Source organism: Crinia signifera, chromosome 1 (genome assembly GCF_055691185.1).
Source record: "Crinia signifera chromosome 1, ASM5569118v1, whole genome shotgun sequence".
NCBI lineage: Eukaryota > Metazoa > Chordata > Amphibia > Anura > Myobatrachidae > Crinia > Crinia signifera.
Genome location: NC_139217.1, coordinates 347211877 through 347234622, shown reverse-complemented (window position 1 = coordinate 347234622; position 22746 = coordinate 347211877). Strand labels below are relative to the sequence as shown.

General features: G+C 39.8%; 1 protein-coding gene across 2 annotated transcripts in view; it reads left to right on the top strand.

Annotated features, from left to right (window-relative positions):
- The window catches only part of MN1 (MN1 proto-oncogene, transcriptional regulator), a 53333-nt gene that overhangs the window by 4369 nt on the left and 26218 nt on the right, over positions 1-22746 (top strand). The window lies entirely within an intron of this gene.

Sequence of the window (22746 nt, the reverse complement as noted above, 5' to 3'; positions counted from 1 at the left end):
TCAGTACTCATTGACCAGTAAATAAAAAAAAAAATATATATATATAGGTTCCTTTACCTTTGATAACATCTTATTTTTTGTAGTAAAACATGCAAACGGGAATAGACATTACATAGTTCATTAAACAAATTGATATAGGTTTAAGACGTAATCAGATGCATCTAAGCACAAAGAAGGGACTGTACCACGCTCTAGGTAGTTGCACATTTCATTAAGATTACTCCATGTGGATGATAAAATACAGAGTGTGAATGTGGATCTATCCAACAGCCCACATTTTATACCCAGAGAAAAGAGGAACAGTTCTTTCACATTATACTCCTGATAAAATGCTATCAGTTAATTAATAGGAGCTGGCTGCAGGGCAAGGACAGAGGGTAATCAATGTTTACAGTTCAATTTACACACCCTAGAAGAGATATATCGCCCTTCATTACGGGTAACCATTCTTCACAAGTGTACTATAACATAATACTGCTTGTAATATGTGTTAGTGCTGCACCCTCTATGCTCCTATATATGTAAAGTATTCATTATCTAAGGTTGTATTATGGACCAGAATTAATTTTATACTATTCACCTAAGATGCTGCATGGCGTATTTCCCTCTCTGTTAAGATAAATGTAAATTGTACAGTTTTATTTAAATTGTATGTGTGCTTACATATGTGTGTATGTGTGCATGCACATATATTTATGTACATATGTGTACACACATACAATAGTATATTGCTGGATTCTATGAGAAGTGTTACAGAATATTTTATTCATGTTGAATAGCATTGTTGCTCTAAAATCCTTCAAGGTTTCATAAAACAAATAAAACTTTATGTAATGTATTTATTTCTTGCATCAATATATTTTGTATGTTCTTGAAATTCAAACTAATATAACTTTATTTTCACAAATGCCCGGTTTATTGTCTTTGCTTTTTTTCACACTGTGAAAATGTAGGTAGTGTAACAACTGACAGTGCTGTGTGTGGACTGGTGCTTGCTAATTTTAGATTGATTCACAGCTACAAACGTAAGGTGAAAGAAAAGCATTACGTTTAATCCAATCTTTTTTTTAAATAGGCAACACTTCATTCAATATTGTAATACTATGGGAATCACAGTTTGGTTTCTAAATAGCTGATTTTTGCTACTGATGTGCTTTAGTCTAGCATTTACTGAAGAAGACCATTAGAGTATCAAAAGACTTAAGATATTAGGGAATAGGTTAAAGGGAAATAAAAAGAGAGTTTGGATGGTTTAAAAGTGCACCATTTAATGGCCATGGTTTTGGTTGGCTTTACAGCTTTGGGTTTTGAAGCTTGAATAGAAGCCCCCGCTGTTTGCCTCTTTGTCCCTGTTTAATGCTCAGCTCAGGAGGGCCACTATTTGAGGAATGAATCTTTAGCATGCACAGCAGACTCCAGAACACATCAGCATTCCCTATGCCTTTCTCAAGCAAGAGCATAAATTGGTGTGTTTGGGGCCCTTCATCTTGAATTTTAAATGGGTCTACCTATATCAGCGTCCAATTCCACTGATGTTTAATATGTGTATGTGTGATATATATATATATATATATCACTTCTTTCTTTCAAACATTGTCCATTATAAGGTTTCATATGATTCATATACACAAAAAGCATTAAGTAACACACATATCCATGCTCTCTTGTTTATTGTTTTGTAATGGAAACTGATCATTTGGGTGTCTTCTCAAACAAATCAATAGCATTGGGAATTGGAAATTGTTTTCATGCAATATTATTTAGTGTGATTTAAATACAATACCCATCAGAGTTTAGTTATATTGTTTAACGGCACATGTTATTTTTTCATTTTTCTATATATAATTGGAAAATTATATAGTTTTCTAAGCACAGTGTAATTTTATTGTTATACATCCTGTGCCTTTTTAACCACATACCTCATATATATATATATATATATATATATATATATATATATATATATATATTGAGTTGTATGTATGTATGTATGTATGTATATAGGTATTTGTGTCAGTACACACGCACACATATATATTTATATATATATATGTGTGTGTATGTGTGTTTGTACATGTGTACTGTTTTAGCTATATGCATATACAGAGTACATGTATTAGCAACTGTCTATATACTGTGTGTGTGTGTGTGTATATATATATATATATATATATATATATATAATGTGTTGTAAAATTCTTTCAGCTGCACATAAGAAGTCATATTGTATTATTTCCCCTCAGTATCGTTCATCTATTAATTTGAACTAAATGTTTATAAATATTTAATCAACCCATTGGGCAAATTGTGTTTCCAGGCACTGGAACAAACTGATCAAAAGTCTTTAAGGAGAAGTGAAGACATAATTAATATGGTATATTCTGTAATATAAAACTATAGAGTATTTGTTGTGTGACGTTAACAGTATCTTATTTAGTAGTTCAATATATAAAACCCTTTTTTAGTAGCAATCAACTTTTGTATCTACTTTTTCTATACAATATATTAACTGAATCAATGTACAACAATTGCCCCCTGTTCTTTATCAAAGCCATTTCTGTTTATTATAAATGGCCACAAGCATTTAACCTTACTGCATAACCTTTGTACTTCGGTGACACATTTTAATTTAAAGCAAAATAACTTTGTTTCCGACAAATGGGGAGAAAAAAGGATGAAAATGTGAAGTATAATATTTTTTTCTTTGAGGAATCATTTTACGTAAATGTTATGGTCATTGGACATGTACAGACAGGCAGATTAATGATCACAGTGCATATATATTGACATACTTTATTTATCTATCTAACTATACACATATATATATATATATATATATATATGTATGTATATATATGACAGATAGATAGGTGAATATATATATATATATATATATATATATATATATATATATACCTGCAGACTATGTAGTTTCATGTAGTGGAAATGTTTCTGGCTCACAATGACTTGCTTGTATTTATATCTTGGAGAAAGGGAGTGTTTTAGCAGTGTAATGGTTAAATCCATTATGTTTTTTTTTTTCCCTAAAATTCCTAAGGTCTCTGCAAATGCCTTCATTTGACATTTGCTCTGCAGGAACATGTAACTTAAAACCACACAGGTGTTAATCAAGCTAGATGTAAATGGATACAAGTTACCCTGAATGAGTATTATCACATGTATTTGTAATATTCAAAATATCTTGTTTTATTTTATTTATTTATTTTTTGTTGTTGTGTGACCTCCTAAATTTTTAAAAATTCAAGAAAAGTGTAATTAAGCACCACCTATTACATACTTGTCAGTTCTGCTTCATTAGGCCCCTGAAGCTATATTTATTTTTTATAAATCTTAAGTTTTATGGAGTATAGAACAATATGTGCAATTTTTTTTACAGACTAGAACATTGTTCTTTTGATTACCTAGTTAATAGCAGGACCTGTACTTCTTTTAAATGTAAAATAGTCATCTATGAAGGATTTGTATGCAATAGACTTTTTGTGTTTTTTTAATAAATGATTCTGGATGAGCTGATTGCAGTGATAAAGACAGACAGACAATTCTACCGGTGAGCGCTATGCTGTTCTTTTTCTGTTACATTGTATGGTGCTTGCTAAACTTTTTTTTTTTATATAATTAGCCATCTTACCCCATGGGCAATTAAAGTATGTCTAAATTTCAATAGCGGCAGGGCATACCCTGTGACAAATTATAGTCATTAGCCAAAATGCTGTTAAATGTAATTTAAATTGCTTTTTATTTATTGACTTTCAAAAGTAGAGAAGCTGAATATTTTTGCATATTGTTTCTTATGAAACTATAGAAAAAGAGAGAAAGAATTCTGTCTGTCATTTAAGGATTATATAAAGTTTTTATTTATGTTTTTTATAGGATATAAATTGTTCCATTTTATATTTTTATGCATTCTGTAGTCATATAATGTGATTTTATGATACGCAGTGTGCATAAATATTATTGTTTTTTATGTTGGATAATAAGAAATGGTGGAAACAACTATCTTTATCTTTTTTTTTTGGAAAATGAATCGTAAATAGTATTACAGCACTTATTAGCCTGTTAAAATAGGCAGAATTGGGCAATTTATTAGATACACTATATATGTAACAGTTAAGCTGTAGTTATGTATTTATAAAAACACCAAGATATACATCCATAATGATACATGGCCTTGTGTTGCAGATGTCCAAATAATAACCACAGTCACTAAGAAAGTACCCAAATAGGCACGATTAGTGTTTTATCTCATTTAATGTATTTCCAATATTGTAAAAACTCCTACATTGCTATTAAGTCAGTAAATGCTCGGTCCTTAATATCTTCGGCAGCTTGATTTAAAATGCCTTTGCTTTTTAATGATCTGATAAAGGTAACTTCTTTTTATTGATGTGAGTATAAAATTTAACAGTACGACCAGGTAAACTATCTTTTAGTGACCATTAAGGCTGGTACTTTTAGTGAGGAGTTTGAAATAAATGGATAATTGCATTTCTTTTTTTTTTACAGATTCAAAAGTGGAATTTTTTTTCCACCATATAAAAAAACTGCATGATTTTTTCCCGTGTGATCTTATTAACTTGTACTAGTACACCAATATGACATTATACAAGTTTTGAAAGGGCAACTATATATGTACAGTATACAGTATATACATACATACATAGATGTTTTATATATATATATATATATATATATATGCATATATATATGCAAAATGAAATTCATTGTGCACTTTTGATGCACTATATTATATTTCAAGTAAATATGGTAGACTGAATATAATGGTAATTTTTGAAGGTTATTTAAAAGCAAAAACTCAATATTGAAAAGGATGCATAATTAAACAGTACTAAGAATTAAATAAAAAATAAATTCTAATAATAATGACAAAAGTTCCAGGGTGGAATATAATATTTTCTAGGAGTTCAAATAATAGTCAAAGGAATAGATGTTGTTCCTTCACACATATCTCCTCCTACTTACGTCATTAAAAGCAGGGGGTCTAGATTCAATATTCTAATTCTTGCATGTTATATGACGAGGAGTTGAGGGCAGTTGAAAAATGTTCCATGATATGGTTGCAGTTTTTAAAAGCGTCCAGATGTAAATGTAACGTCATTATGTCATAATACAGTATAAAGAAACATACTGACCAAACAAATGTATAATACAGTGAATAAGTAAAGCATAATTCCTTTACCAACAAAAGAGCATATTTCACACCATGGCAAGAAACAGTGTTTAGTGAATAAGCTATATTCTACATAGAATATCTTCCTATGAACAATATATTCCACCAGGTCCCATCATGTAAGGCTTGTAATTGCTACTTTATTTTCCAAATACATCAACAATGAACGTGAATGAAAAAACTTCATGTAAACAACTATATATGAATTACTTGACAGTCACTGTATAAAACAATTGTCGGTAGCAGTAGTAATGTGATTATTAGGTGTTCTGCTGTGCTGCTACTATACCATTCAAAATGTAAAGAAGCGCTAAGGGCATTGCACAAAAAAAAACTTTCCAAGGGATTATATTTTAGCGGATTTTGTAATGCTGTGTGTGTGGTGCGTGTGTGTAATAAGAACAGGGAATGTTACACTCAGATGAAGTAGCAGCATGACACGAAATGGAAGACATAGAAAAATAAAATATAAAAAGTTTGCTTTATGCAGTATACGGAGCTTTTGTGTCACTTTGATGCAATGGTGAATGGAGAAAGAATTTTTTTTTTTTTTTAAATATATCAACAATTTGCTGATAAATCTACACATTATTGTGCTACAACACAAGAAGCAGTTATTATACACACTTATAGCCCAGATTCATGTTCCTTGTTATTCCCTTATAATAAATTCAGCAGAGGGGTGAGGTATGACAGACTAGGGATAAAAAGAATCTGACCTTCATATTGTGTGTGAGTACCATTTATTTTTTGTATCATCAATTTCCCACTCTTCCAATATCCTATATTGCTTTTCTTTGTTATAAGAATGGCTAAAATGCACGGTCAGGCAACCATTATCCACTCTATTCCAATCAATAGTGTAAATAGCCTTAAAGAGTGTTTGTTTGAAAAGGTAATTAGTCTCCAATATTATGTTATGTTTTGACAAAAATGTACGAATGTTGAGTGCATATTTTTTCATGTGATTGCTGTTATTTATCTCTTATGCTTAGGACAACATATTATAGTTTGTGTTTTTAACCTAGTTTTTGCTTTACATACTGTAATAATACCTTTAAAAACTGAAATAAAAAGTCACGGCTTTGGGAGTTTGACTTTAGTAATAATCGTTCAGCTCTATTTCAAATGAGTTCATCGGTTTGATCATTAGAAATTATAATTACTGTGTACACAAGTAAATTCTCACCTACACTTCAAGCACTGCTAAAAAGGTCTGTGCTATAGAAGTGTTAGAAAGTCGAAGCACTGTGGCATTGCTGCACTTTTTTTTTTACAGAAACATAAAGGCTAAGATGGGCGTTCTATTTCATGTGGGATATTGCTATGGGCAACCAATCAGAATCTACCATCTTAGTAAATGTTCCCCAAAGTATCCTGAAAATCAAATATAAAAAATTGTATGAAAAAATTGTGTATATACATCAGTATACTGAGCCATCCAATCTTGCACATGGCTTATGTCAGGTGCACTTACACCCATTTGTACTCACAGTATACCCAAACAGATCCCAAACACAAGAACATATTTCAACATTTATTCATAGATTTAAATGAAACAATAAAAATAGACATTTAATACAGTAGTATCATCATATGTACAAAATGAAAGTAGCAAAAAAAAAAAAATTGTTATACATGCCCATATTATCAAAGAGACGACCAATGAAAAAAGTACCAATCAGATTGAAAGGTGAATCCGCATCAGAAGGGACTAGCTAGTGCAGGTGACTGTCATCAGCATCATTATTAATGCGCTAGCCCTTTAGCTATTGACAGGTATATCTGCATCTCCCTTATGATTTCTCCGCAGTTTGCAATTACACCAACATGCCCCTTCCATGTCTTGCCTCTCAAAGCATAGGAAGATGCCAAAAATTGTATAAAATCTGCATGCACAAGTAGGATTGCCCTTTTTGTGTGTGTGTGGGCTTGAGCAATACAAATGTATGGACTTTACTCTAGACAAACAGGCATATTCCCAACTTGTTATGAGCCCTGTGATGTTTTTCTATGTGAGGCTGTAAAATTGGACATGTTAACTGGACTAAAATAATTTTCATTTGCAGACTGTCATACCTTTCATTAGAAAAGATATTGTATTGCGAGGATATCAGCATGACTAGAGTGCTGTGTGGGATACTGCTCACATAATGAGAGAGTCACATTTGCTATTTTAGACCTCCATGTACTCAAATATCTTGTATGTCTCTAACATATAGTCACAATTTTCTGCAACTACTGTTGAAGGTCTTCATAGCAAAGCTGAAATAAATCACAATGCATTGTCTTATATTGCATCAAATTGTCACAAGACAGATGTTGCTGACACATCTGCCTAGGACATATCTACTTAACGGTGACATCTAATATCTTAGAACTGATGCAGGGGGAGATGTATTAAGCCTTGGAGAGTGAGAACGTGTATAGGATGCTCAAAGCAACCAATCATCTGCAAACTGTCAATTCAAAAGCTGTGCAAAATGAAAGGCAGAAGCTGATTGGTTGGTTTGGAAACACCTCATCTTCATCTCTCTCCAAGGATTGGTACATCTACCCCTGTGTGAGCAGCACCACTCCAATACTGCGAATATATTGTGAATGATGTAATTTGCTGTTGTCATCAATTACTCTATATAACCAGAATAATATTCCCCCACCAAGCGGTATCCTATTACCAGTAGTAATTTACATATACCACGATGGGCTATCCAATTATAGACCATTTTTAGTGTGCTTTTCCCCCCACAGAGGTCTGTGGCTTTATTGGGGGTTTGGTCAAACCAAACCCCCCCAATAAGTGCCAGCACCCAGGGGCTAATAGGATAGCCCCGCACACAGATATTAGCTGCAGTAATTAAATCACAGCTAATTGAATACCAGCCTAATCCTGGTACCTCTATTCTACATGGATTCCATGTGGATTACTAACCACATATAGTAGACTCACATACTGTATAGTTTACCACATTGTTAAATTGTGCATTACTGTTGATAACCGTATTTGCAACAGTGTTGGTTATTCACATAACAATGCCTATATACTGTAACTGATTATTTATACCCCTTTCACACAGAAAATGAAATACCCGGATGAAGCAGTTCCACCCGGGAATTTCATTAAATATACGGGTCCTTTTTCTGTGTGAAAGGGCACACCCGTGTCGGAAATCCCGTGTCTCCAACCCTGGAATTGACTATGGTCGAGGACACGGGATTTATGACCCGTGTTGACCCTTTCACACAGAAGAAATACCCGTGTTATTCAGCAAATTACCAGGTAGAAATTTTCAATCCGGTAATTTGTTCTTCTGTGTGAAGGGTGGTCAGGCTGCACCCGGCAAAATGACACAGCATTTGAAATGCCGTGTATTTGCCGGGATTTTCTGACTTTTCTGTCTGAAAGGGGTATAAATGATCATTTTAACATAACTCAGAAGCAGTATAAATTATGGATCCCTAAAAATGTATTTAATTCTCAGGTTTTGTAGCTCAGGAGAGCTGATAAAGTGTATAGGTAGTTTCTGTCTTATTTAAAAGTGCTTACACATTGATGCAGTGACAATCCTAGCAGTAAAGCATGCTAAAAGTGCAACAACAGAGACTGAACATCTGAACGTTGAAGTCCCAGTGTTTCAGTGTTGTCATAAATACGTATTATAGTATAGTGTGGCAGTTATATTTACTATGTACTACATATAAAATATATGTGTGTGACACTCTGATGGTGGCGGCAAACCTATATGGCGAAAAGAATCAACCAATACAAATAGCTTTACCTATAAGATGACATTTTTTAAATGTATTCTTGGCGTAGAAAGATTGTCATATTGGTGTTGAGTGAATTTCAATCTCTGTGTAAAGGTAAAAGACAGCAATAGCGCTATTAAAATTACATAAAAAACTGTCACATGCTTCAATGCAGGTATAGAAACACCATCTTCACATCTAAACACAAGGCAGAAATAGCAGCTGTGTGTCAAGAACAAAAGTGACATTGTTGAAGGTTCTAAGATTTCTTGCAACAAATGACAAACACTAATGCATCTTAAATTATAGTTAATGTACTGCGAACTGCCCCTTCAGCGTGAAAAAAACAAAAACGCCTGGGATTTTGTCAGCGTTCAGTGGGGGTTATAAGTGGGAATCAGCAAGGGGGGGGTTCCTAAAAATTCCTATTTTACAGTGGTTCTTGAAGAAGAAAAAATAATAATATATATATATATATATATATATATATATATGTTTCAATTAAAGGAGTAGCTAGCCTATTGCAATCATTTCCAGACCAAGAAGTTAGCTGGCAGTTCATTTATGCAAAAAAGGGTATGTCTCCCAATAGGCAAAAAGTTAGCTGGATTCTGGGTTAGAGCCTTGTAATTTAGAGCTATACCAGACTTCTACACAATGAAAGGACTACTCTATTTCATGTTGCTTAACTTTTTACGGTAATATGCCTCTTAACTTTGGTGAATCGCGACATAGCGGCTTGTTCTATGAATCCACTTTAATAGGACTGCTGGCAGGAACAAATTATCGCTGCATGCTATGATATGTACGCATAGTAGGACCAATACACAATGCCGCTATAGGCAGCAACACTGCATAGGGACACATCTGTACGTGAGTCGGGCATCTGAACAGAGTGCTTGGCCATCCCCGGTCTCTCTCTATGACTGGACTGGCCCATCAGGCCAGAAGAGCCAAATGGTCCAGCCCTGCACCCACCTAAAAATCAGGACACTTGGGAGATATGCAATACATTGTTTTTGTTCCCAACACTTAACAAAAAACAATTTTTGTAAACAATAAAGGGAAATATCCTATTAGCAGCAGTGGTCTAGCACTGCTAATAGATTCGGCCGGGGATATCCTATTATGCCTGATGCTAGCCTCTTTCTTCACTATACCTGCTGTTTTGGGTATTACTGTGTGTTTCGCATTCATGATGAGAGCCTGCCCTTGGATCAAAAAGGGGATTTCCTTGAGAGGCCGGCCATGGAATTGTTGGTGGAAAGGATATGGTTTATAGATCTATGACAGATTGAGGGAGGTAACCTATTGGCCTCCAGCTGCTATGGGTTTATTCGCAGCGATTATTAAATGACTGTGCATGTGCAAGGCCAGATAGCGTCAGAAAATTGGTATGGTTAAAAAACACAATGTGACCAGAGGTTGACAGACAGGAAGCAAGCATTTGCTGGAAGACAGCTGCCGTTTTCTGGGAGTGTAAAAAAAAAAATGCAAGCATACCCAAGTATTTTAAGGGAGGATGTGTGACGTCAGTGCCGGCCCCAATCAGTCTGTCTCAGTCGCAGTTGTGGAAGGTTCAGAGCTTCTCACATTTGCACAGACCGGAAAAACCATTCAATGGTTCGGGAGTTGCATATGGATTTGCAAGTGTAAAGCGATCTGTAAAAGATTCGTAATTCTTGCGCACATTTACACGAGCGGGTTTTCTTTTTGTCTGGGAGGCGGCATCTACTCACAGTCATCTGCACCTTTGCACAATAGCAATCAGGTCTGAATCAAGCACAAAATACGGTAGATCATGGTAGGATATAAAGTTCCCCAATAGACCGGTGCAGGTAACCTGCGGGACTGTCAATCCTGAGGGGGGGGGTGCTTGCCTATATTGTTAGCTCCGGCCGTGTGCGTGTGTTTGTGGTGGGGTAAGAGGGGATTAGTTTTAAGCTGTACGAGGGGTTAGGCTGTAGAAGAGGTGGGTTAGGATTAGGGCAAAGGTTAAAATATTTGGGATGGTGGGGATGGTGACCGTTTGTATGCTGCTGTCAGAATTCTGACTTCTGGAATGGTGACTACCGGGATATCCGTATCAGTCCTGATAACTCTATGCTGGATCTGTAGACTGGCTGGCAAGCACAGTTGATTTTCCTGTTACCAAGATGGAAAAGTATTTCCCTATCAAAGTGAATGAATGATTTATTTTTATTAGTGCTGTGCGGTCAATTTTTAAAGAACCAATATGTACATATAGAAATGGCTATCTCATACTATAGTTCAAGGCTAGCTGAAAGTTGTGGGGCATACACACAGGGCTATTTCAGGGCATTTTAGCGATCTAACTAGAACACTTAGAAAATTTGGTACTTGTGTATTATCACGGCGCCCATCGCATCGCATACCACTAAATAGACACAAGTACCGAAAATTTCCCCATATCGCTCCATGTAGAGGCATAGCTCAGTAATTAATATCCAGCATGCTGGATAAATCTAGTAATATCGCCAGATACATACATACATACATACATACATACATACACCTGGTGCAGTGTTTTCACCGGAGATCACTGACCCTGACAGATCGCTCAGCACACAGCGCTGACACCAGGTACGGATTGGGGACTAAAAGTGGCCCTGGAAAATTTCTGGCAGTGGCCTCATGTGGGCGGCTACAAATCAATAATGGCCGCTCTCATAAATACATGCACCCGGTTCCTGCCGCTCTCATACATACATACACCCTGCCGCTCTCATACATACATACACCTGGTCCCTGCCACTCTCATACACACATACATACATACACCCTGCCGCTCTCATACATACATACACCTGGTCCCTGCCACTCTCATACACACATACATACATACACCTGGTCCATGCCGCTCTCATACATACATACGTACACCCTGCCGCTCTCATACATACATACATACACCCTGCCGCTCTCATACATACATACACCCTGCCGCTCTCATACATACATACACCCTGCCGCTCTCATACATACATACACCCTGCCGCTCTCATACATACATACACCCTGCCGCTCTCATACATACATACACCCTGCCGCTCTCATACATACATACACCCTGCTGCTCTCATACATAAATACACCCTGCTGCTCTCATACATACATACACCCTGCCGCTCTCATAAGTACATACACCCTGCCGCTCTCATACATACATACACCCTGCCGCTCTCATACATACATACACCCTGCCGCTCTCATACATACATACACGCTGCTGCTCTCATACATAAATACACCCTGCCGCTCTCATACATACATACACCCTGCCGCTCTCATAAGTACATACACCCTGCCGCTCTCATACATACATACACCCTGCCGCTCTCATACATACATACATACATACACCCTGCCGCTCTCATACATACATACACCCTCACGCTCTCATACATACACCCTGCCGCTCTCATACATTCATACACCCGGTCCCTGCCACTCTCATACATACATACACCCTGCCGCTCTCATACATACATACACCCGGTCCCTGCCACTCTCATACATACATACACCTGGTCCATGCCGCTCTCATACATACATACATACATACACCCTGCCGCTCTCATACATACATACATACACCCTGCCGCTCTCATACATACATACATACATACATACACCCTGCCGCTCTCATACATACATACACCCTGCCGCTCTCATACATACATACACCCTGCCCAGGGCCGGATTTGCCACTAGGCCCGTGAGGCACGGGCCTAGGGGCGGCACAAATTAAGGGCGGCAGGCAGCCAGGACCCGTCCCCCAGCTCCTGCCTCCCCTTACAGCCACCGGGTTATAGCATGTGTCCAACACCGGCATCCTGCCCGTCCCTGCCCGAGATTGTGCCACCCCAGCGCCGGGCACCGCACACCGCACACGTGAAGCCCACTCACACTCGTCACAGAGCGCTGTCACTCCTGTGGGAGTTGCTTATCGCGGGGCAGAGCGTACTTTTATACATTGCTCCCTGCTTCTGCCTTCTTCTACCTTCTCTCCTCCCTCCTCACCGGCATTGGTAGCCCTGCTTAGCAACAGGCGCCCCATGTCAGGAGGACGGGCAGAGGAGCTTCGCCGGTGGTCCCAGGCATTCATCCAGCGTCCCAGTGGCCTCCCCCGCTGCCCCTCGGGCAGGCACAGGATTGTGTGTGGCCGGCAGCCTCGTCCTGTCAGGGGGTGCAGCTGGGTACGTGTACCGCTACTGCTGCTGGCGGGGGAATGACAGGGGGAGTGACAGCGGTCACACAGCACAGGCTGCGGCGGCTACAGCAGAGGCTGACCGGCCAAGTGGAGGCGCTGAGGGGGTGGACGGGGACTAAAGTGTGGTGCCTAGGGGCGGCCTGACCCCCAAATCCGGCTCTGACCCTGCCGCTCTCATACATACATACATACACCCTGCCGCTCTCATACATACATACACCCTGCCGCTCTCATACATACATACACCCTGCCGCTCTCATACATACATACATACATACACCCTGCCGCTCTCATACATACATACACCCTGCCACTCTCATACATACATACACCCGGTCCCTGCCACTCTCATACATACATACATACATACATACACCTGGTCCATGCCGCTCTCATACATACATACATACATACATACATACACCCTGCCGCTCTCATACATACATACATACACCCTGCCGCTCTCATACATACATACATACACCCTGCCGCTCTCATACATACATATACCCTGCCGCTCTCATGCATACATACATACATACATACACCCTGCCGCTCTCATACATACATACATCCTGCCGCTCTCATACATACATACACCCTGCCGCTCTCATACATACATACACCCTGCCGCTCTCATACATACATACATACACCCTGCCGCTCTAATACATACATATACCCTGCCGCTCTCATACATACATACATACACCCTGCCGCTCTCATACATACATACACCCTGCCACTCTCATACATACATACATACACCCTGCCGCTCTCATACATACATACACCCTGCCGCTCTCATACATACACCCTGCCGCTCTCATACATACATACATACACCCTGCCGTTCTCATACATACACCCTGCCGCTCTCATACATACATACACCCTGTCGCTTTCATACATACATACACCCTGTCGCTTTCATACATACATACATACACCCTGCCGCTCTCATACATACATACACCCATACACCCTGCCGCTCTCATACATACATACACCCTGTCGCTTTCATACATACATACACCCTGTCGCTTTCATACATACATACATACACCCTGCCGCTCTCATACATACATACATACACCCTGCCGCTCTCATACATACATACACCCTGCCGCTCTCATACATACATACACCCTGCCGTTCTCATCCATCCATACATACACCCTGCCGCTCTCATACATATACCTGGTCAATGCCGCTCTCATACATACATACACCCTGGGGCTCTCATACATACATACACCCTAGAGCTCTCATACATACATACATACACCCTGTCGCTCTCATACATACATACACCTGGTACCTGCCGCTCTCATACATACATACACCTGGTTCCTGCTGCTCTCATACATACATACATACACCCTGCCGCTCTCATACATACATACATACACCGTCCCTGCCGCTCTCATACATACACACTGCCGCTCTCATACATACATACATGGTCCCTGCCGCTCTCATACATACATACATACACCCTGCCACTCTCATACATACACCTGGTCCCTGACGCTCTCATACATACATACATACACCCGGTCCCTGCCGCTCTCATACATACAAGGTCCCTGACGCCCTCATACATACATCCTGCTGCTCTCATACATACATACATACATACACCCTGCCGCTCTCATACATACATACACCCGGTCCCTGCCACTCTCATACATACATACATACATACACCCTGCCGCTCTCATACATACATACACCCGGTCCCATCCGCTCTCATACATACATACATACATACACCCGGTCCCTGCCGCTCTCATACATACATGGTCCCTGACGCCCTTATACATACACCCTGCCGCTCTCATACATACATCCTGCCGCTCTCATACATACATGGTCCCTGCTGCTCTCATACATACATGGTCCCTGCTGATCTCATACATACATACATACACCCTGCCGCTCTCATACATAATGTACATACATACACCCTGCCGCTCTCATACATACATACACCCTGCCGCTCATACCACCACTTTTATACATACATACACTGCTGCTCTCATACATACACTGATGGTCTCATATATACATACATGCACCTACCTCCACTCTCATCCATATATATGCAAATTTACACTGCCTCTCTTATATCCATCTAATCATATATACTTCGACCCAGCAAACCCCCCCCCATTTATATTAATCCCCCATCCAACATTCACAGTCACACAGACACCGCCTTACCAGGAATGGTGACTTCAATCAGCCACTACTCCGGGGCGGGCCTCAGTTTGCCGCTTCTTCCGATGGGGCACTGGCACTGCTCCCAATCCTGCTCCCGGCTCCATAGTCCCGCTGGCACGTTGGTGGTCTCGCTGCAGGGAGCGGCAGTGGCACCTGCACCTGCACACAGGAACCTGCGACCCTGCGTCCAGTCCCGGCCAAGCACACCTCCTCCCGCCCGCTGTTCTCCTCCAAGCCCTGCCTCCTCGAGTCGCCGTCGCCGACCCAGTGCCCCCTGCGGCCCCGCCTCCTCCCGCCCGCTGTTCTCCGAGTCCCGCATACAGTAGCAGGGCACCGATCAATGGAACAACCATAGAGGACTCGAGGAGGAGGTGGGGCAGTAGACAGCAGCGCCGCACGGAGAGAGCCTGAGAGGAGAACAGTGGGCGGGAGGAGGCGGGACCACTCTGGGAAGAATCTCCACTCCGACTGCAGCCACCAGTGACAGTCGGAGGAGGCGGGGCCACACGGGGACTGGGCTGAGGCTGAGCCTGCAAGTGACGCTGCCTACCGCGCTGAGCAGTCAGCCCGGCCGGAGGTGAGCTGAGCTCGCTGTACATTTGTCTTGTTTATTTGTTTGCGCTGCATGCACATCTTTTGGCCTCACTACCGTCGGCCTCCCGGGAAGGTTCCCGGTCGATATAATGGCCAATCCGCCCCTGGCTGACACATCGCTGAGTGCTGAGCAATCTAGCATCACTCAGAACGCTCAGCAAATCTCCCTGTGAGTAGGTCCCTTTAGTCATATACTATATAACATAAAATAAATCATACAGCATTAATTCTTAATTTGTGTTTTTGATGTAGCACCTGAATTCTTTGTAGCGCATTTAAATGTAATGCACAAGCATGCCAATTCAGTGGATAAGTTTATAAGATATAAGAAAATGTTAATATAAGCAAATGCAAACTACTTCATGTTTACCATCTGTACTATTTGATAAGATTGTGTGGAGATATGCTCAAATGACAATTATTTATGTTATTTATGCAAAATTTTGCAACTAATTTATGCAAATAAACATTGCTAATATATTCAGAACATATACAATTATTAACGTCTCGCTAAGAGTTGAAATTGTTGACACATTTTCAACTCGCACCTTAATGAATAATGTGAGAATATATAACTTGATGGGGTTTTATCACCTTTATATATTTCTTATGCACTCTGTTTTGGTAAATAGAGAAATTACACATTTCAAACCTAAATGTTTAACATGCAATGTGACAAGATGGCGTTCAGAGTACTTTTTACACTTAATAGGCCTTAGGATAAACATTCACACTTTAAGTTATATTTAATCAAGTGTCAATTGTAAAAAAGAAAAAAAAAATCAGTTCATATTGTGACAAAATGTCTAAATACTACTGCTGGCTACAGATGCTACAAAATTGTAGCTGGTATTGAGAAACCCATCTATTATGGCAGTGCCAGTGTATAAGACTGAACAAATACACCCTGTAATACAATCGACTTGACTTGCTCCTGTTGGATAATGTAGACAATGAAGAAGAATCAGCCTGTACGTGGAATATACCACAATACTAGCATCACTATCAGGCAATAACTCAATATAAAGCATTTTGGATCAGTCAAAATCAACCAAATGTGGCTGGAAGATGACCGTTATTGGATTGCTTGTGTAATCTTCAGGCTGCACTCATAGTTCTAAAAAAGCGGGAATACATTACTGCGGTAAATTTACTAAAATGGGAGTTCTATTGAAGATTCGATGTTGCCCATAGCAACCAGATTCTAATTATTATTAGCACCTAGTGGGCCAGAAGTACTAATCTTGAAAAGTGATAAAATAAAAAGTGATAATGCACCGGCCAATCAGCTCCTAACTGCCATGTAACAGGCTGTGTTTAAATAATGTCAGGAGCTGATTGGTTGGTGGTTTATCACTCTCTATTTTATCACTTTTCAAGGCTTAGTACATCTCGCCATCTAAGAGACAATAGATAGAATCTAATTGGTTGCTATTGGCAACATATCATCTTCAATAGAACTCCCATTTTAGCAAATGTTGCCTCTATGACTGTTTGCCCAAAGCCATGATGACATTCGGCACCCATGTGTGGAATTTAATTGTGTTAGTTAATAAAAAAAAAAAAAAGTTATATCCAGTTAGTAAATGATCCCATTCTCTATACCTGCACAAGGCTGTTAACAAGTATTCATTATAACGAAAAACATTTTTATTATAATTAATGTATTAATTACAGTCATTCTGTGTGAATTGCCTCCACTGAGCGACACCGATATGCAACAAAAAATATATATATGTGGCACCAGGTAGTGTGATCTGTATGTGGCATATATTGTACAAAGATATGGGCAGGTGCATTTTGTTTGTCTAGAAATGCATCTTGAATATGTCACAGTGTTAACCTACTGTATTATTCTGCCATGTCACTTCTTTAGGCATTTGTAGTATACTGCCCAACATTTTTCAATCCTGTCTCAGGATTCCTAGCATGCCATATGGGGTGTGGCCTTGTGCATGTGAGGCCACACCCCCTGGTGTATGATATTTAAGGCGAGACCGCATGTCGTACCATCGTTCTTCAGCATGCTGAAGGCTTACACTGCACCCCCCCCCCCGCCTCAGTGTATAACAGCAGTGAAAAAGTGGCCCCTTCACCTCTTCTCCACCGGGGGACACTGAGGCCCAAAGAGGGCAGTCCTGCTGAAATTAAGATGGTCATGTGTTTCTATAGATAATATTTATTCAGATAATGCATAGTTTATTGAAACAAGATTGGTCATATGCATAATAAGGGCAGCATGGATGGTGTACATTACTGCCTCACAGTGCTGAGGTCATAGGTTCTATTCCCACCATGGCCCTAACTGTGTGGAGTTTGTATATTCTCTAGCTATCTCATCATAATTGATACTTTGTCTTGAAGGTATTGTATCATATTATGTATATTCTGGTCTCTCCCTATGATGTTATAGTTTTGCATGACAGGAGTCACACAGTAAAGTCTCAGGAAGGATTAAATAATGAACTTTGAGGACTGATAAACATTGAATTACACACCCAGCAGCCTATGACGTTAATAGGTGTGGGATCACATAGTTTCATCACTGCTGTAGCAGGAGTTTGTGACTATTACAAAAGAAGGAAATACCTCTAGTATTGTTTGCTTATATAGATACTATTTGTTCATTTATGGACTTTTCTCTTTTTAAATCAGTTTAGTAAGTCATCTTTTTTATTGTTTTGATATATATTGGTATACAAAATAAGAGTCTCTGGTGCATACAATATTTACACGATAGCCTTATTCCCTGAAAACTGACGTTTTTTGGGGTACCAGCAAATGTTTAATATCCCCAAGATGTACTAGAAAGGGATCACAGCAAAAATTCCAGTATCTGCTATGGTCTCTTCATATTCATCTGCAAAAGTAGCTCCCACAGATTTACCGTGGTAATGGACCAATGACTCGGGTCATCGATGGGCAACTGACATCACCGGATGTCAGCTGCCCGTCCACATCCCTCCGAATGTGCATGCAGATCTAAGGCTTCTCTGAGCAACCTTAGATTTGCGTGCACGTTTCACATCATTCGATGGTCGGCCACCAGTGTGAACATACGCGCATTGCGAATGGTGGGCCGGAGTACCACCATTCGCAAGGCGGGATCTGGTTCACTCACAAAGGGTGCGAATTTGCATCTGAGCGATGAATCAGAATAAGGTCCCTAGACCAGTGGTTCTTAAGTACTGCCCTCAGGACCTCAAACAGTTCACATGTTCCAGGTTGCTTCATACACTGTTAACAGTCTGTCCCAAAAATTGGGTATTAAAACAGTACAAAAACCACATGTATTTCCTTATTTCAAGTGTATATGACCACTTGGTGCATATGCCAAACAAGAGGATCAGTGCGCAGTTTGGCCACGAACATAGATGGCCAGCTAAATGTGCTGGCTCCTATTCTGGTCATTGTAAGCGCATTTCTCATCAGGCCCAATCAGATTAGATCTAGTATGCTTGGGGGTGGAGTTTTAGTTTGCAGGTCTGAATACCTTTCATGAAGGATAGCATCTGTGTCAGTGTTAATTTTACAATACTTTCAAATGTATTTTCATGTTTTCCATTATAGTTCTTATGTAGTGTTCATGGTTTATATATCGTTTAGTAACTGCTATCCTACTGTACTATGCGGTGTGAATCCTGCTCCTTTCTATCTCTACAGAACTGGTGTTTCCTGGCCCAAGTTTTTTTTTTTTAAACTCTGAGAATAGACATTGCGATAAACCTCAAAACTGATTAGCATAACAATGAAAGGATGTTTTTATTACGTGGCTAAAGAACCATGGGTCGTATATGGCAGATACACACTTGTCTAGAAATGTATATAGCTCAGGTCAGATTTTTTTCTGTTAAGGAGCTGGTGTTCAGCGTACACATTATCCCTCTTATTAAGTATTTTCACAATTAGAATGTTGTATTATTTACCCTAGAGCGTTGGATCTCAGCTCTAATCCTACACTACCGTCAACAGGATTTCTGTCTGTGCAACCAGGTGGGATAAAACCTGGAGATAAATTCTCCAGTGCATGTTTAAAGAAATCCTGACAACATGATCTGTTGATGGTATAATACTTGAGGATTGGAGTTAAGAAACCCCTGCACCTGCTCATCCTGCATAACAAAGATGGTTATCAATATCTATAAATGGGGCAGATGTATTAAGCCTGGGGAAGAGATAAAGTGGAGATAAAGTACAAGGAGATAAAGCACCAGCCAATGAACTGTGTTTTAAAATGACAGTTGGGAGTTGATTGGCTGGTGCTTTATCTCCTTTTACCTTATCTCCACTATATCCCCACTTTATCTCTTCTCCAGGCTTAATACATCTGCCCCAATGTCCATTGTGATAATTGACCTTATGATGTGATCAATTCCAGATGCCGGAAAATAATAGTTGGCTCTAGCTACAGTTGTACTGTTCTTATATCAAGACCAAATTTAGGGAGAAAATATAGTAGGGAGGCTGTATACTGTATGTCCCACATCCATATAATTTCTACAGTAATAAAACACATGCAAGTCGCTCCTGCACAAATATCAAGTAATCCATAGGGCTGTATTGTAAGCTGCCATGTATGTCCCAGTGATCATTTAAGCGTCAGACGACTTTCTATAAAACACCTGAGCATGCGTGTGTTTTCCCTCACACTCCCAGAAAATGGGCAGTTATCACCCCCAAACTACAGCTTCCTGGCAATCACATTACCTACGGCCAGAGATAAAAAAATGTGCAGAATTTTATCGCAGGATTTTACCTCTTCCAAATGTACTACAGTCCGTACGCTGCAAGTTGGCAGCTGTGCGATTAGGTCTGAATAAACCCCATAATTTACATAGATCATAGTAATCAGATTCTGGGGCCAGATGCACTAAGCTTCAAAAGTGATAAAATGGGGAGTGATAAACAGGCAGCCAATCAGCTCCTACCTGCCATGTCACAGGCTGTGTTTGAAAAATGTCAGACAGGAGCTGATTGGTTGGTTGTTTATCACTCTCCATGTTATCACTTTTGAAGCTTAGTGCTTAGTGCATCTGGCCCTCTAGCAGGTAAATTTACTAAAGCTTCTAAAAATGATGGTGATGTTACCCATAGCAACCAATCAGATTCTGTCATTTTCTGGGCAACAGCACATCTTTTTCATTTTATGAAGCTTTAGTAAATTTACCCCTAGATGTCAACCATGCTATTAAATAAATCCAATATGTGTCCAGTTATATTTAAACACATATTAATCTGTACTGATAAAGAGATAATGGAAAGGAGTTTAGAATGGAGTTTTATATTAAACATATCTTTCATTCTTTATACTGGTGGAACTTGCTAATAATTCTGTTACCTTTGGTAAGCCTTTGCTATATAGAAGAATTACACAGACTTTTAGGCAATATTATTTACAACAAGCGTAAGATAGACTTCCTGTTCTTTGACATTTGTAATCCTAGAAGACCGTGCCCTCACTTTGGAACTGGTCGCTTACTGTTATCACATGATGTCAGATAGTCTAGTCACTTCTCCTATAAATATTCTTCTGTATATCCTGATGTCACTGTTCCACTCAGCTACATAGAAACGTAGAATTTGACGGCAGATAAGAACCATTTGGCCCATCTAGTCTGCCCCTTTTTTATCCTTCAGGTAATCTCAACCCTTTTTAATCCTTATTTCTTTGTAAGGATATTCATATGCCTATCCCAAGCATGTTTAAATTGTTCTACTGTCTTAGCCTCTGCCACCTCTGATGGGAGGCTATTCCACTTATTCACTACCCTTTCTGTGAAGTAATTTTTCTAACATTTCCCCTGAACCTACCTCCCTCCAGTTTCAGTGCATGTCCTCGTGTTTTATTACTTCTTTTCCTTTGAAGAAAATTTCCCTCCTGTAATATGGATTCTGCAGTTTCAGAATATACCACAGGTTCTCAAACTCGGTCCTCGTGACCCCACACAGTGCATGTTTTGCAGGTCTCCTCACAGAATCACAAGTGAAATAATTAGCTCCACCTGTGAATCCTTTAAAAGTGTCAGTTAGTAATAAGTGCACCTGTGCACCTACCGTTTGACCTGGAAAACGTGAACTGTGTGAGGGTCCTGAGGACTGAGTTTGATGACCCCTGGTATATACCAACCTTTATATAGTGGCACCTTGAATTATAGGGTATATATATTAAGATGCTTCAGATTTTGCTGGAATCACTGTGTTTTTATACAGTGCTTTTAGGACAGGCTTGCCTACCCTCCCAGAATTGCCGGGAGGCTCCTAAAAATCGTGCACCCCTCCCGCCCCCACAGAAAAGGTGGGCAATCCTCCCGCATTGGCCACGTAACCCCTGCACCCTCTTCCGCGCTGCACTAAAACCGGTTTCCATGGGTCCGCAGCAAGGGGCGGGGCTAAAATGATGGGAATCGCTGTATTTTGCTTCATGTTAGCCCCTCCCCCAACCCGTGAATTGCCGTGTTTGCCTGCCATGGAGGCGGGGCTTGATGACGTCTGCTTTGCCCCGCCACCTGACATACTACTAACGGGTCTCCTCTCTGAGAAAACAAAAGTCGGCAGGTATGTCAGGATGGGTACTCACTCCATTTGGTATGCTCCCATTCTCGTAGGCAAAATCTTCTGGCCAACCCTGCTACAGGGGCATGTTAGGTCACACCTTTCTCCCTTATATCATGCAAGTGATGCAGGGTCCCAGCATCTGTCGGAATGGCCGGTTACACATCCTTGTATGTAGAAA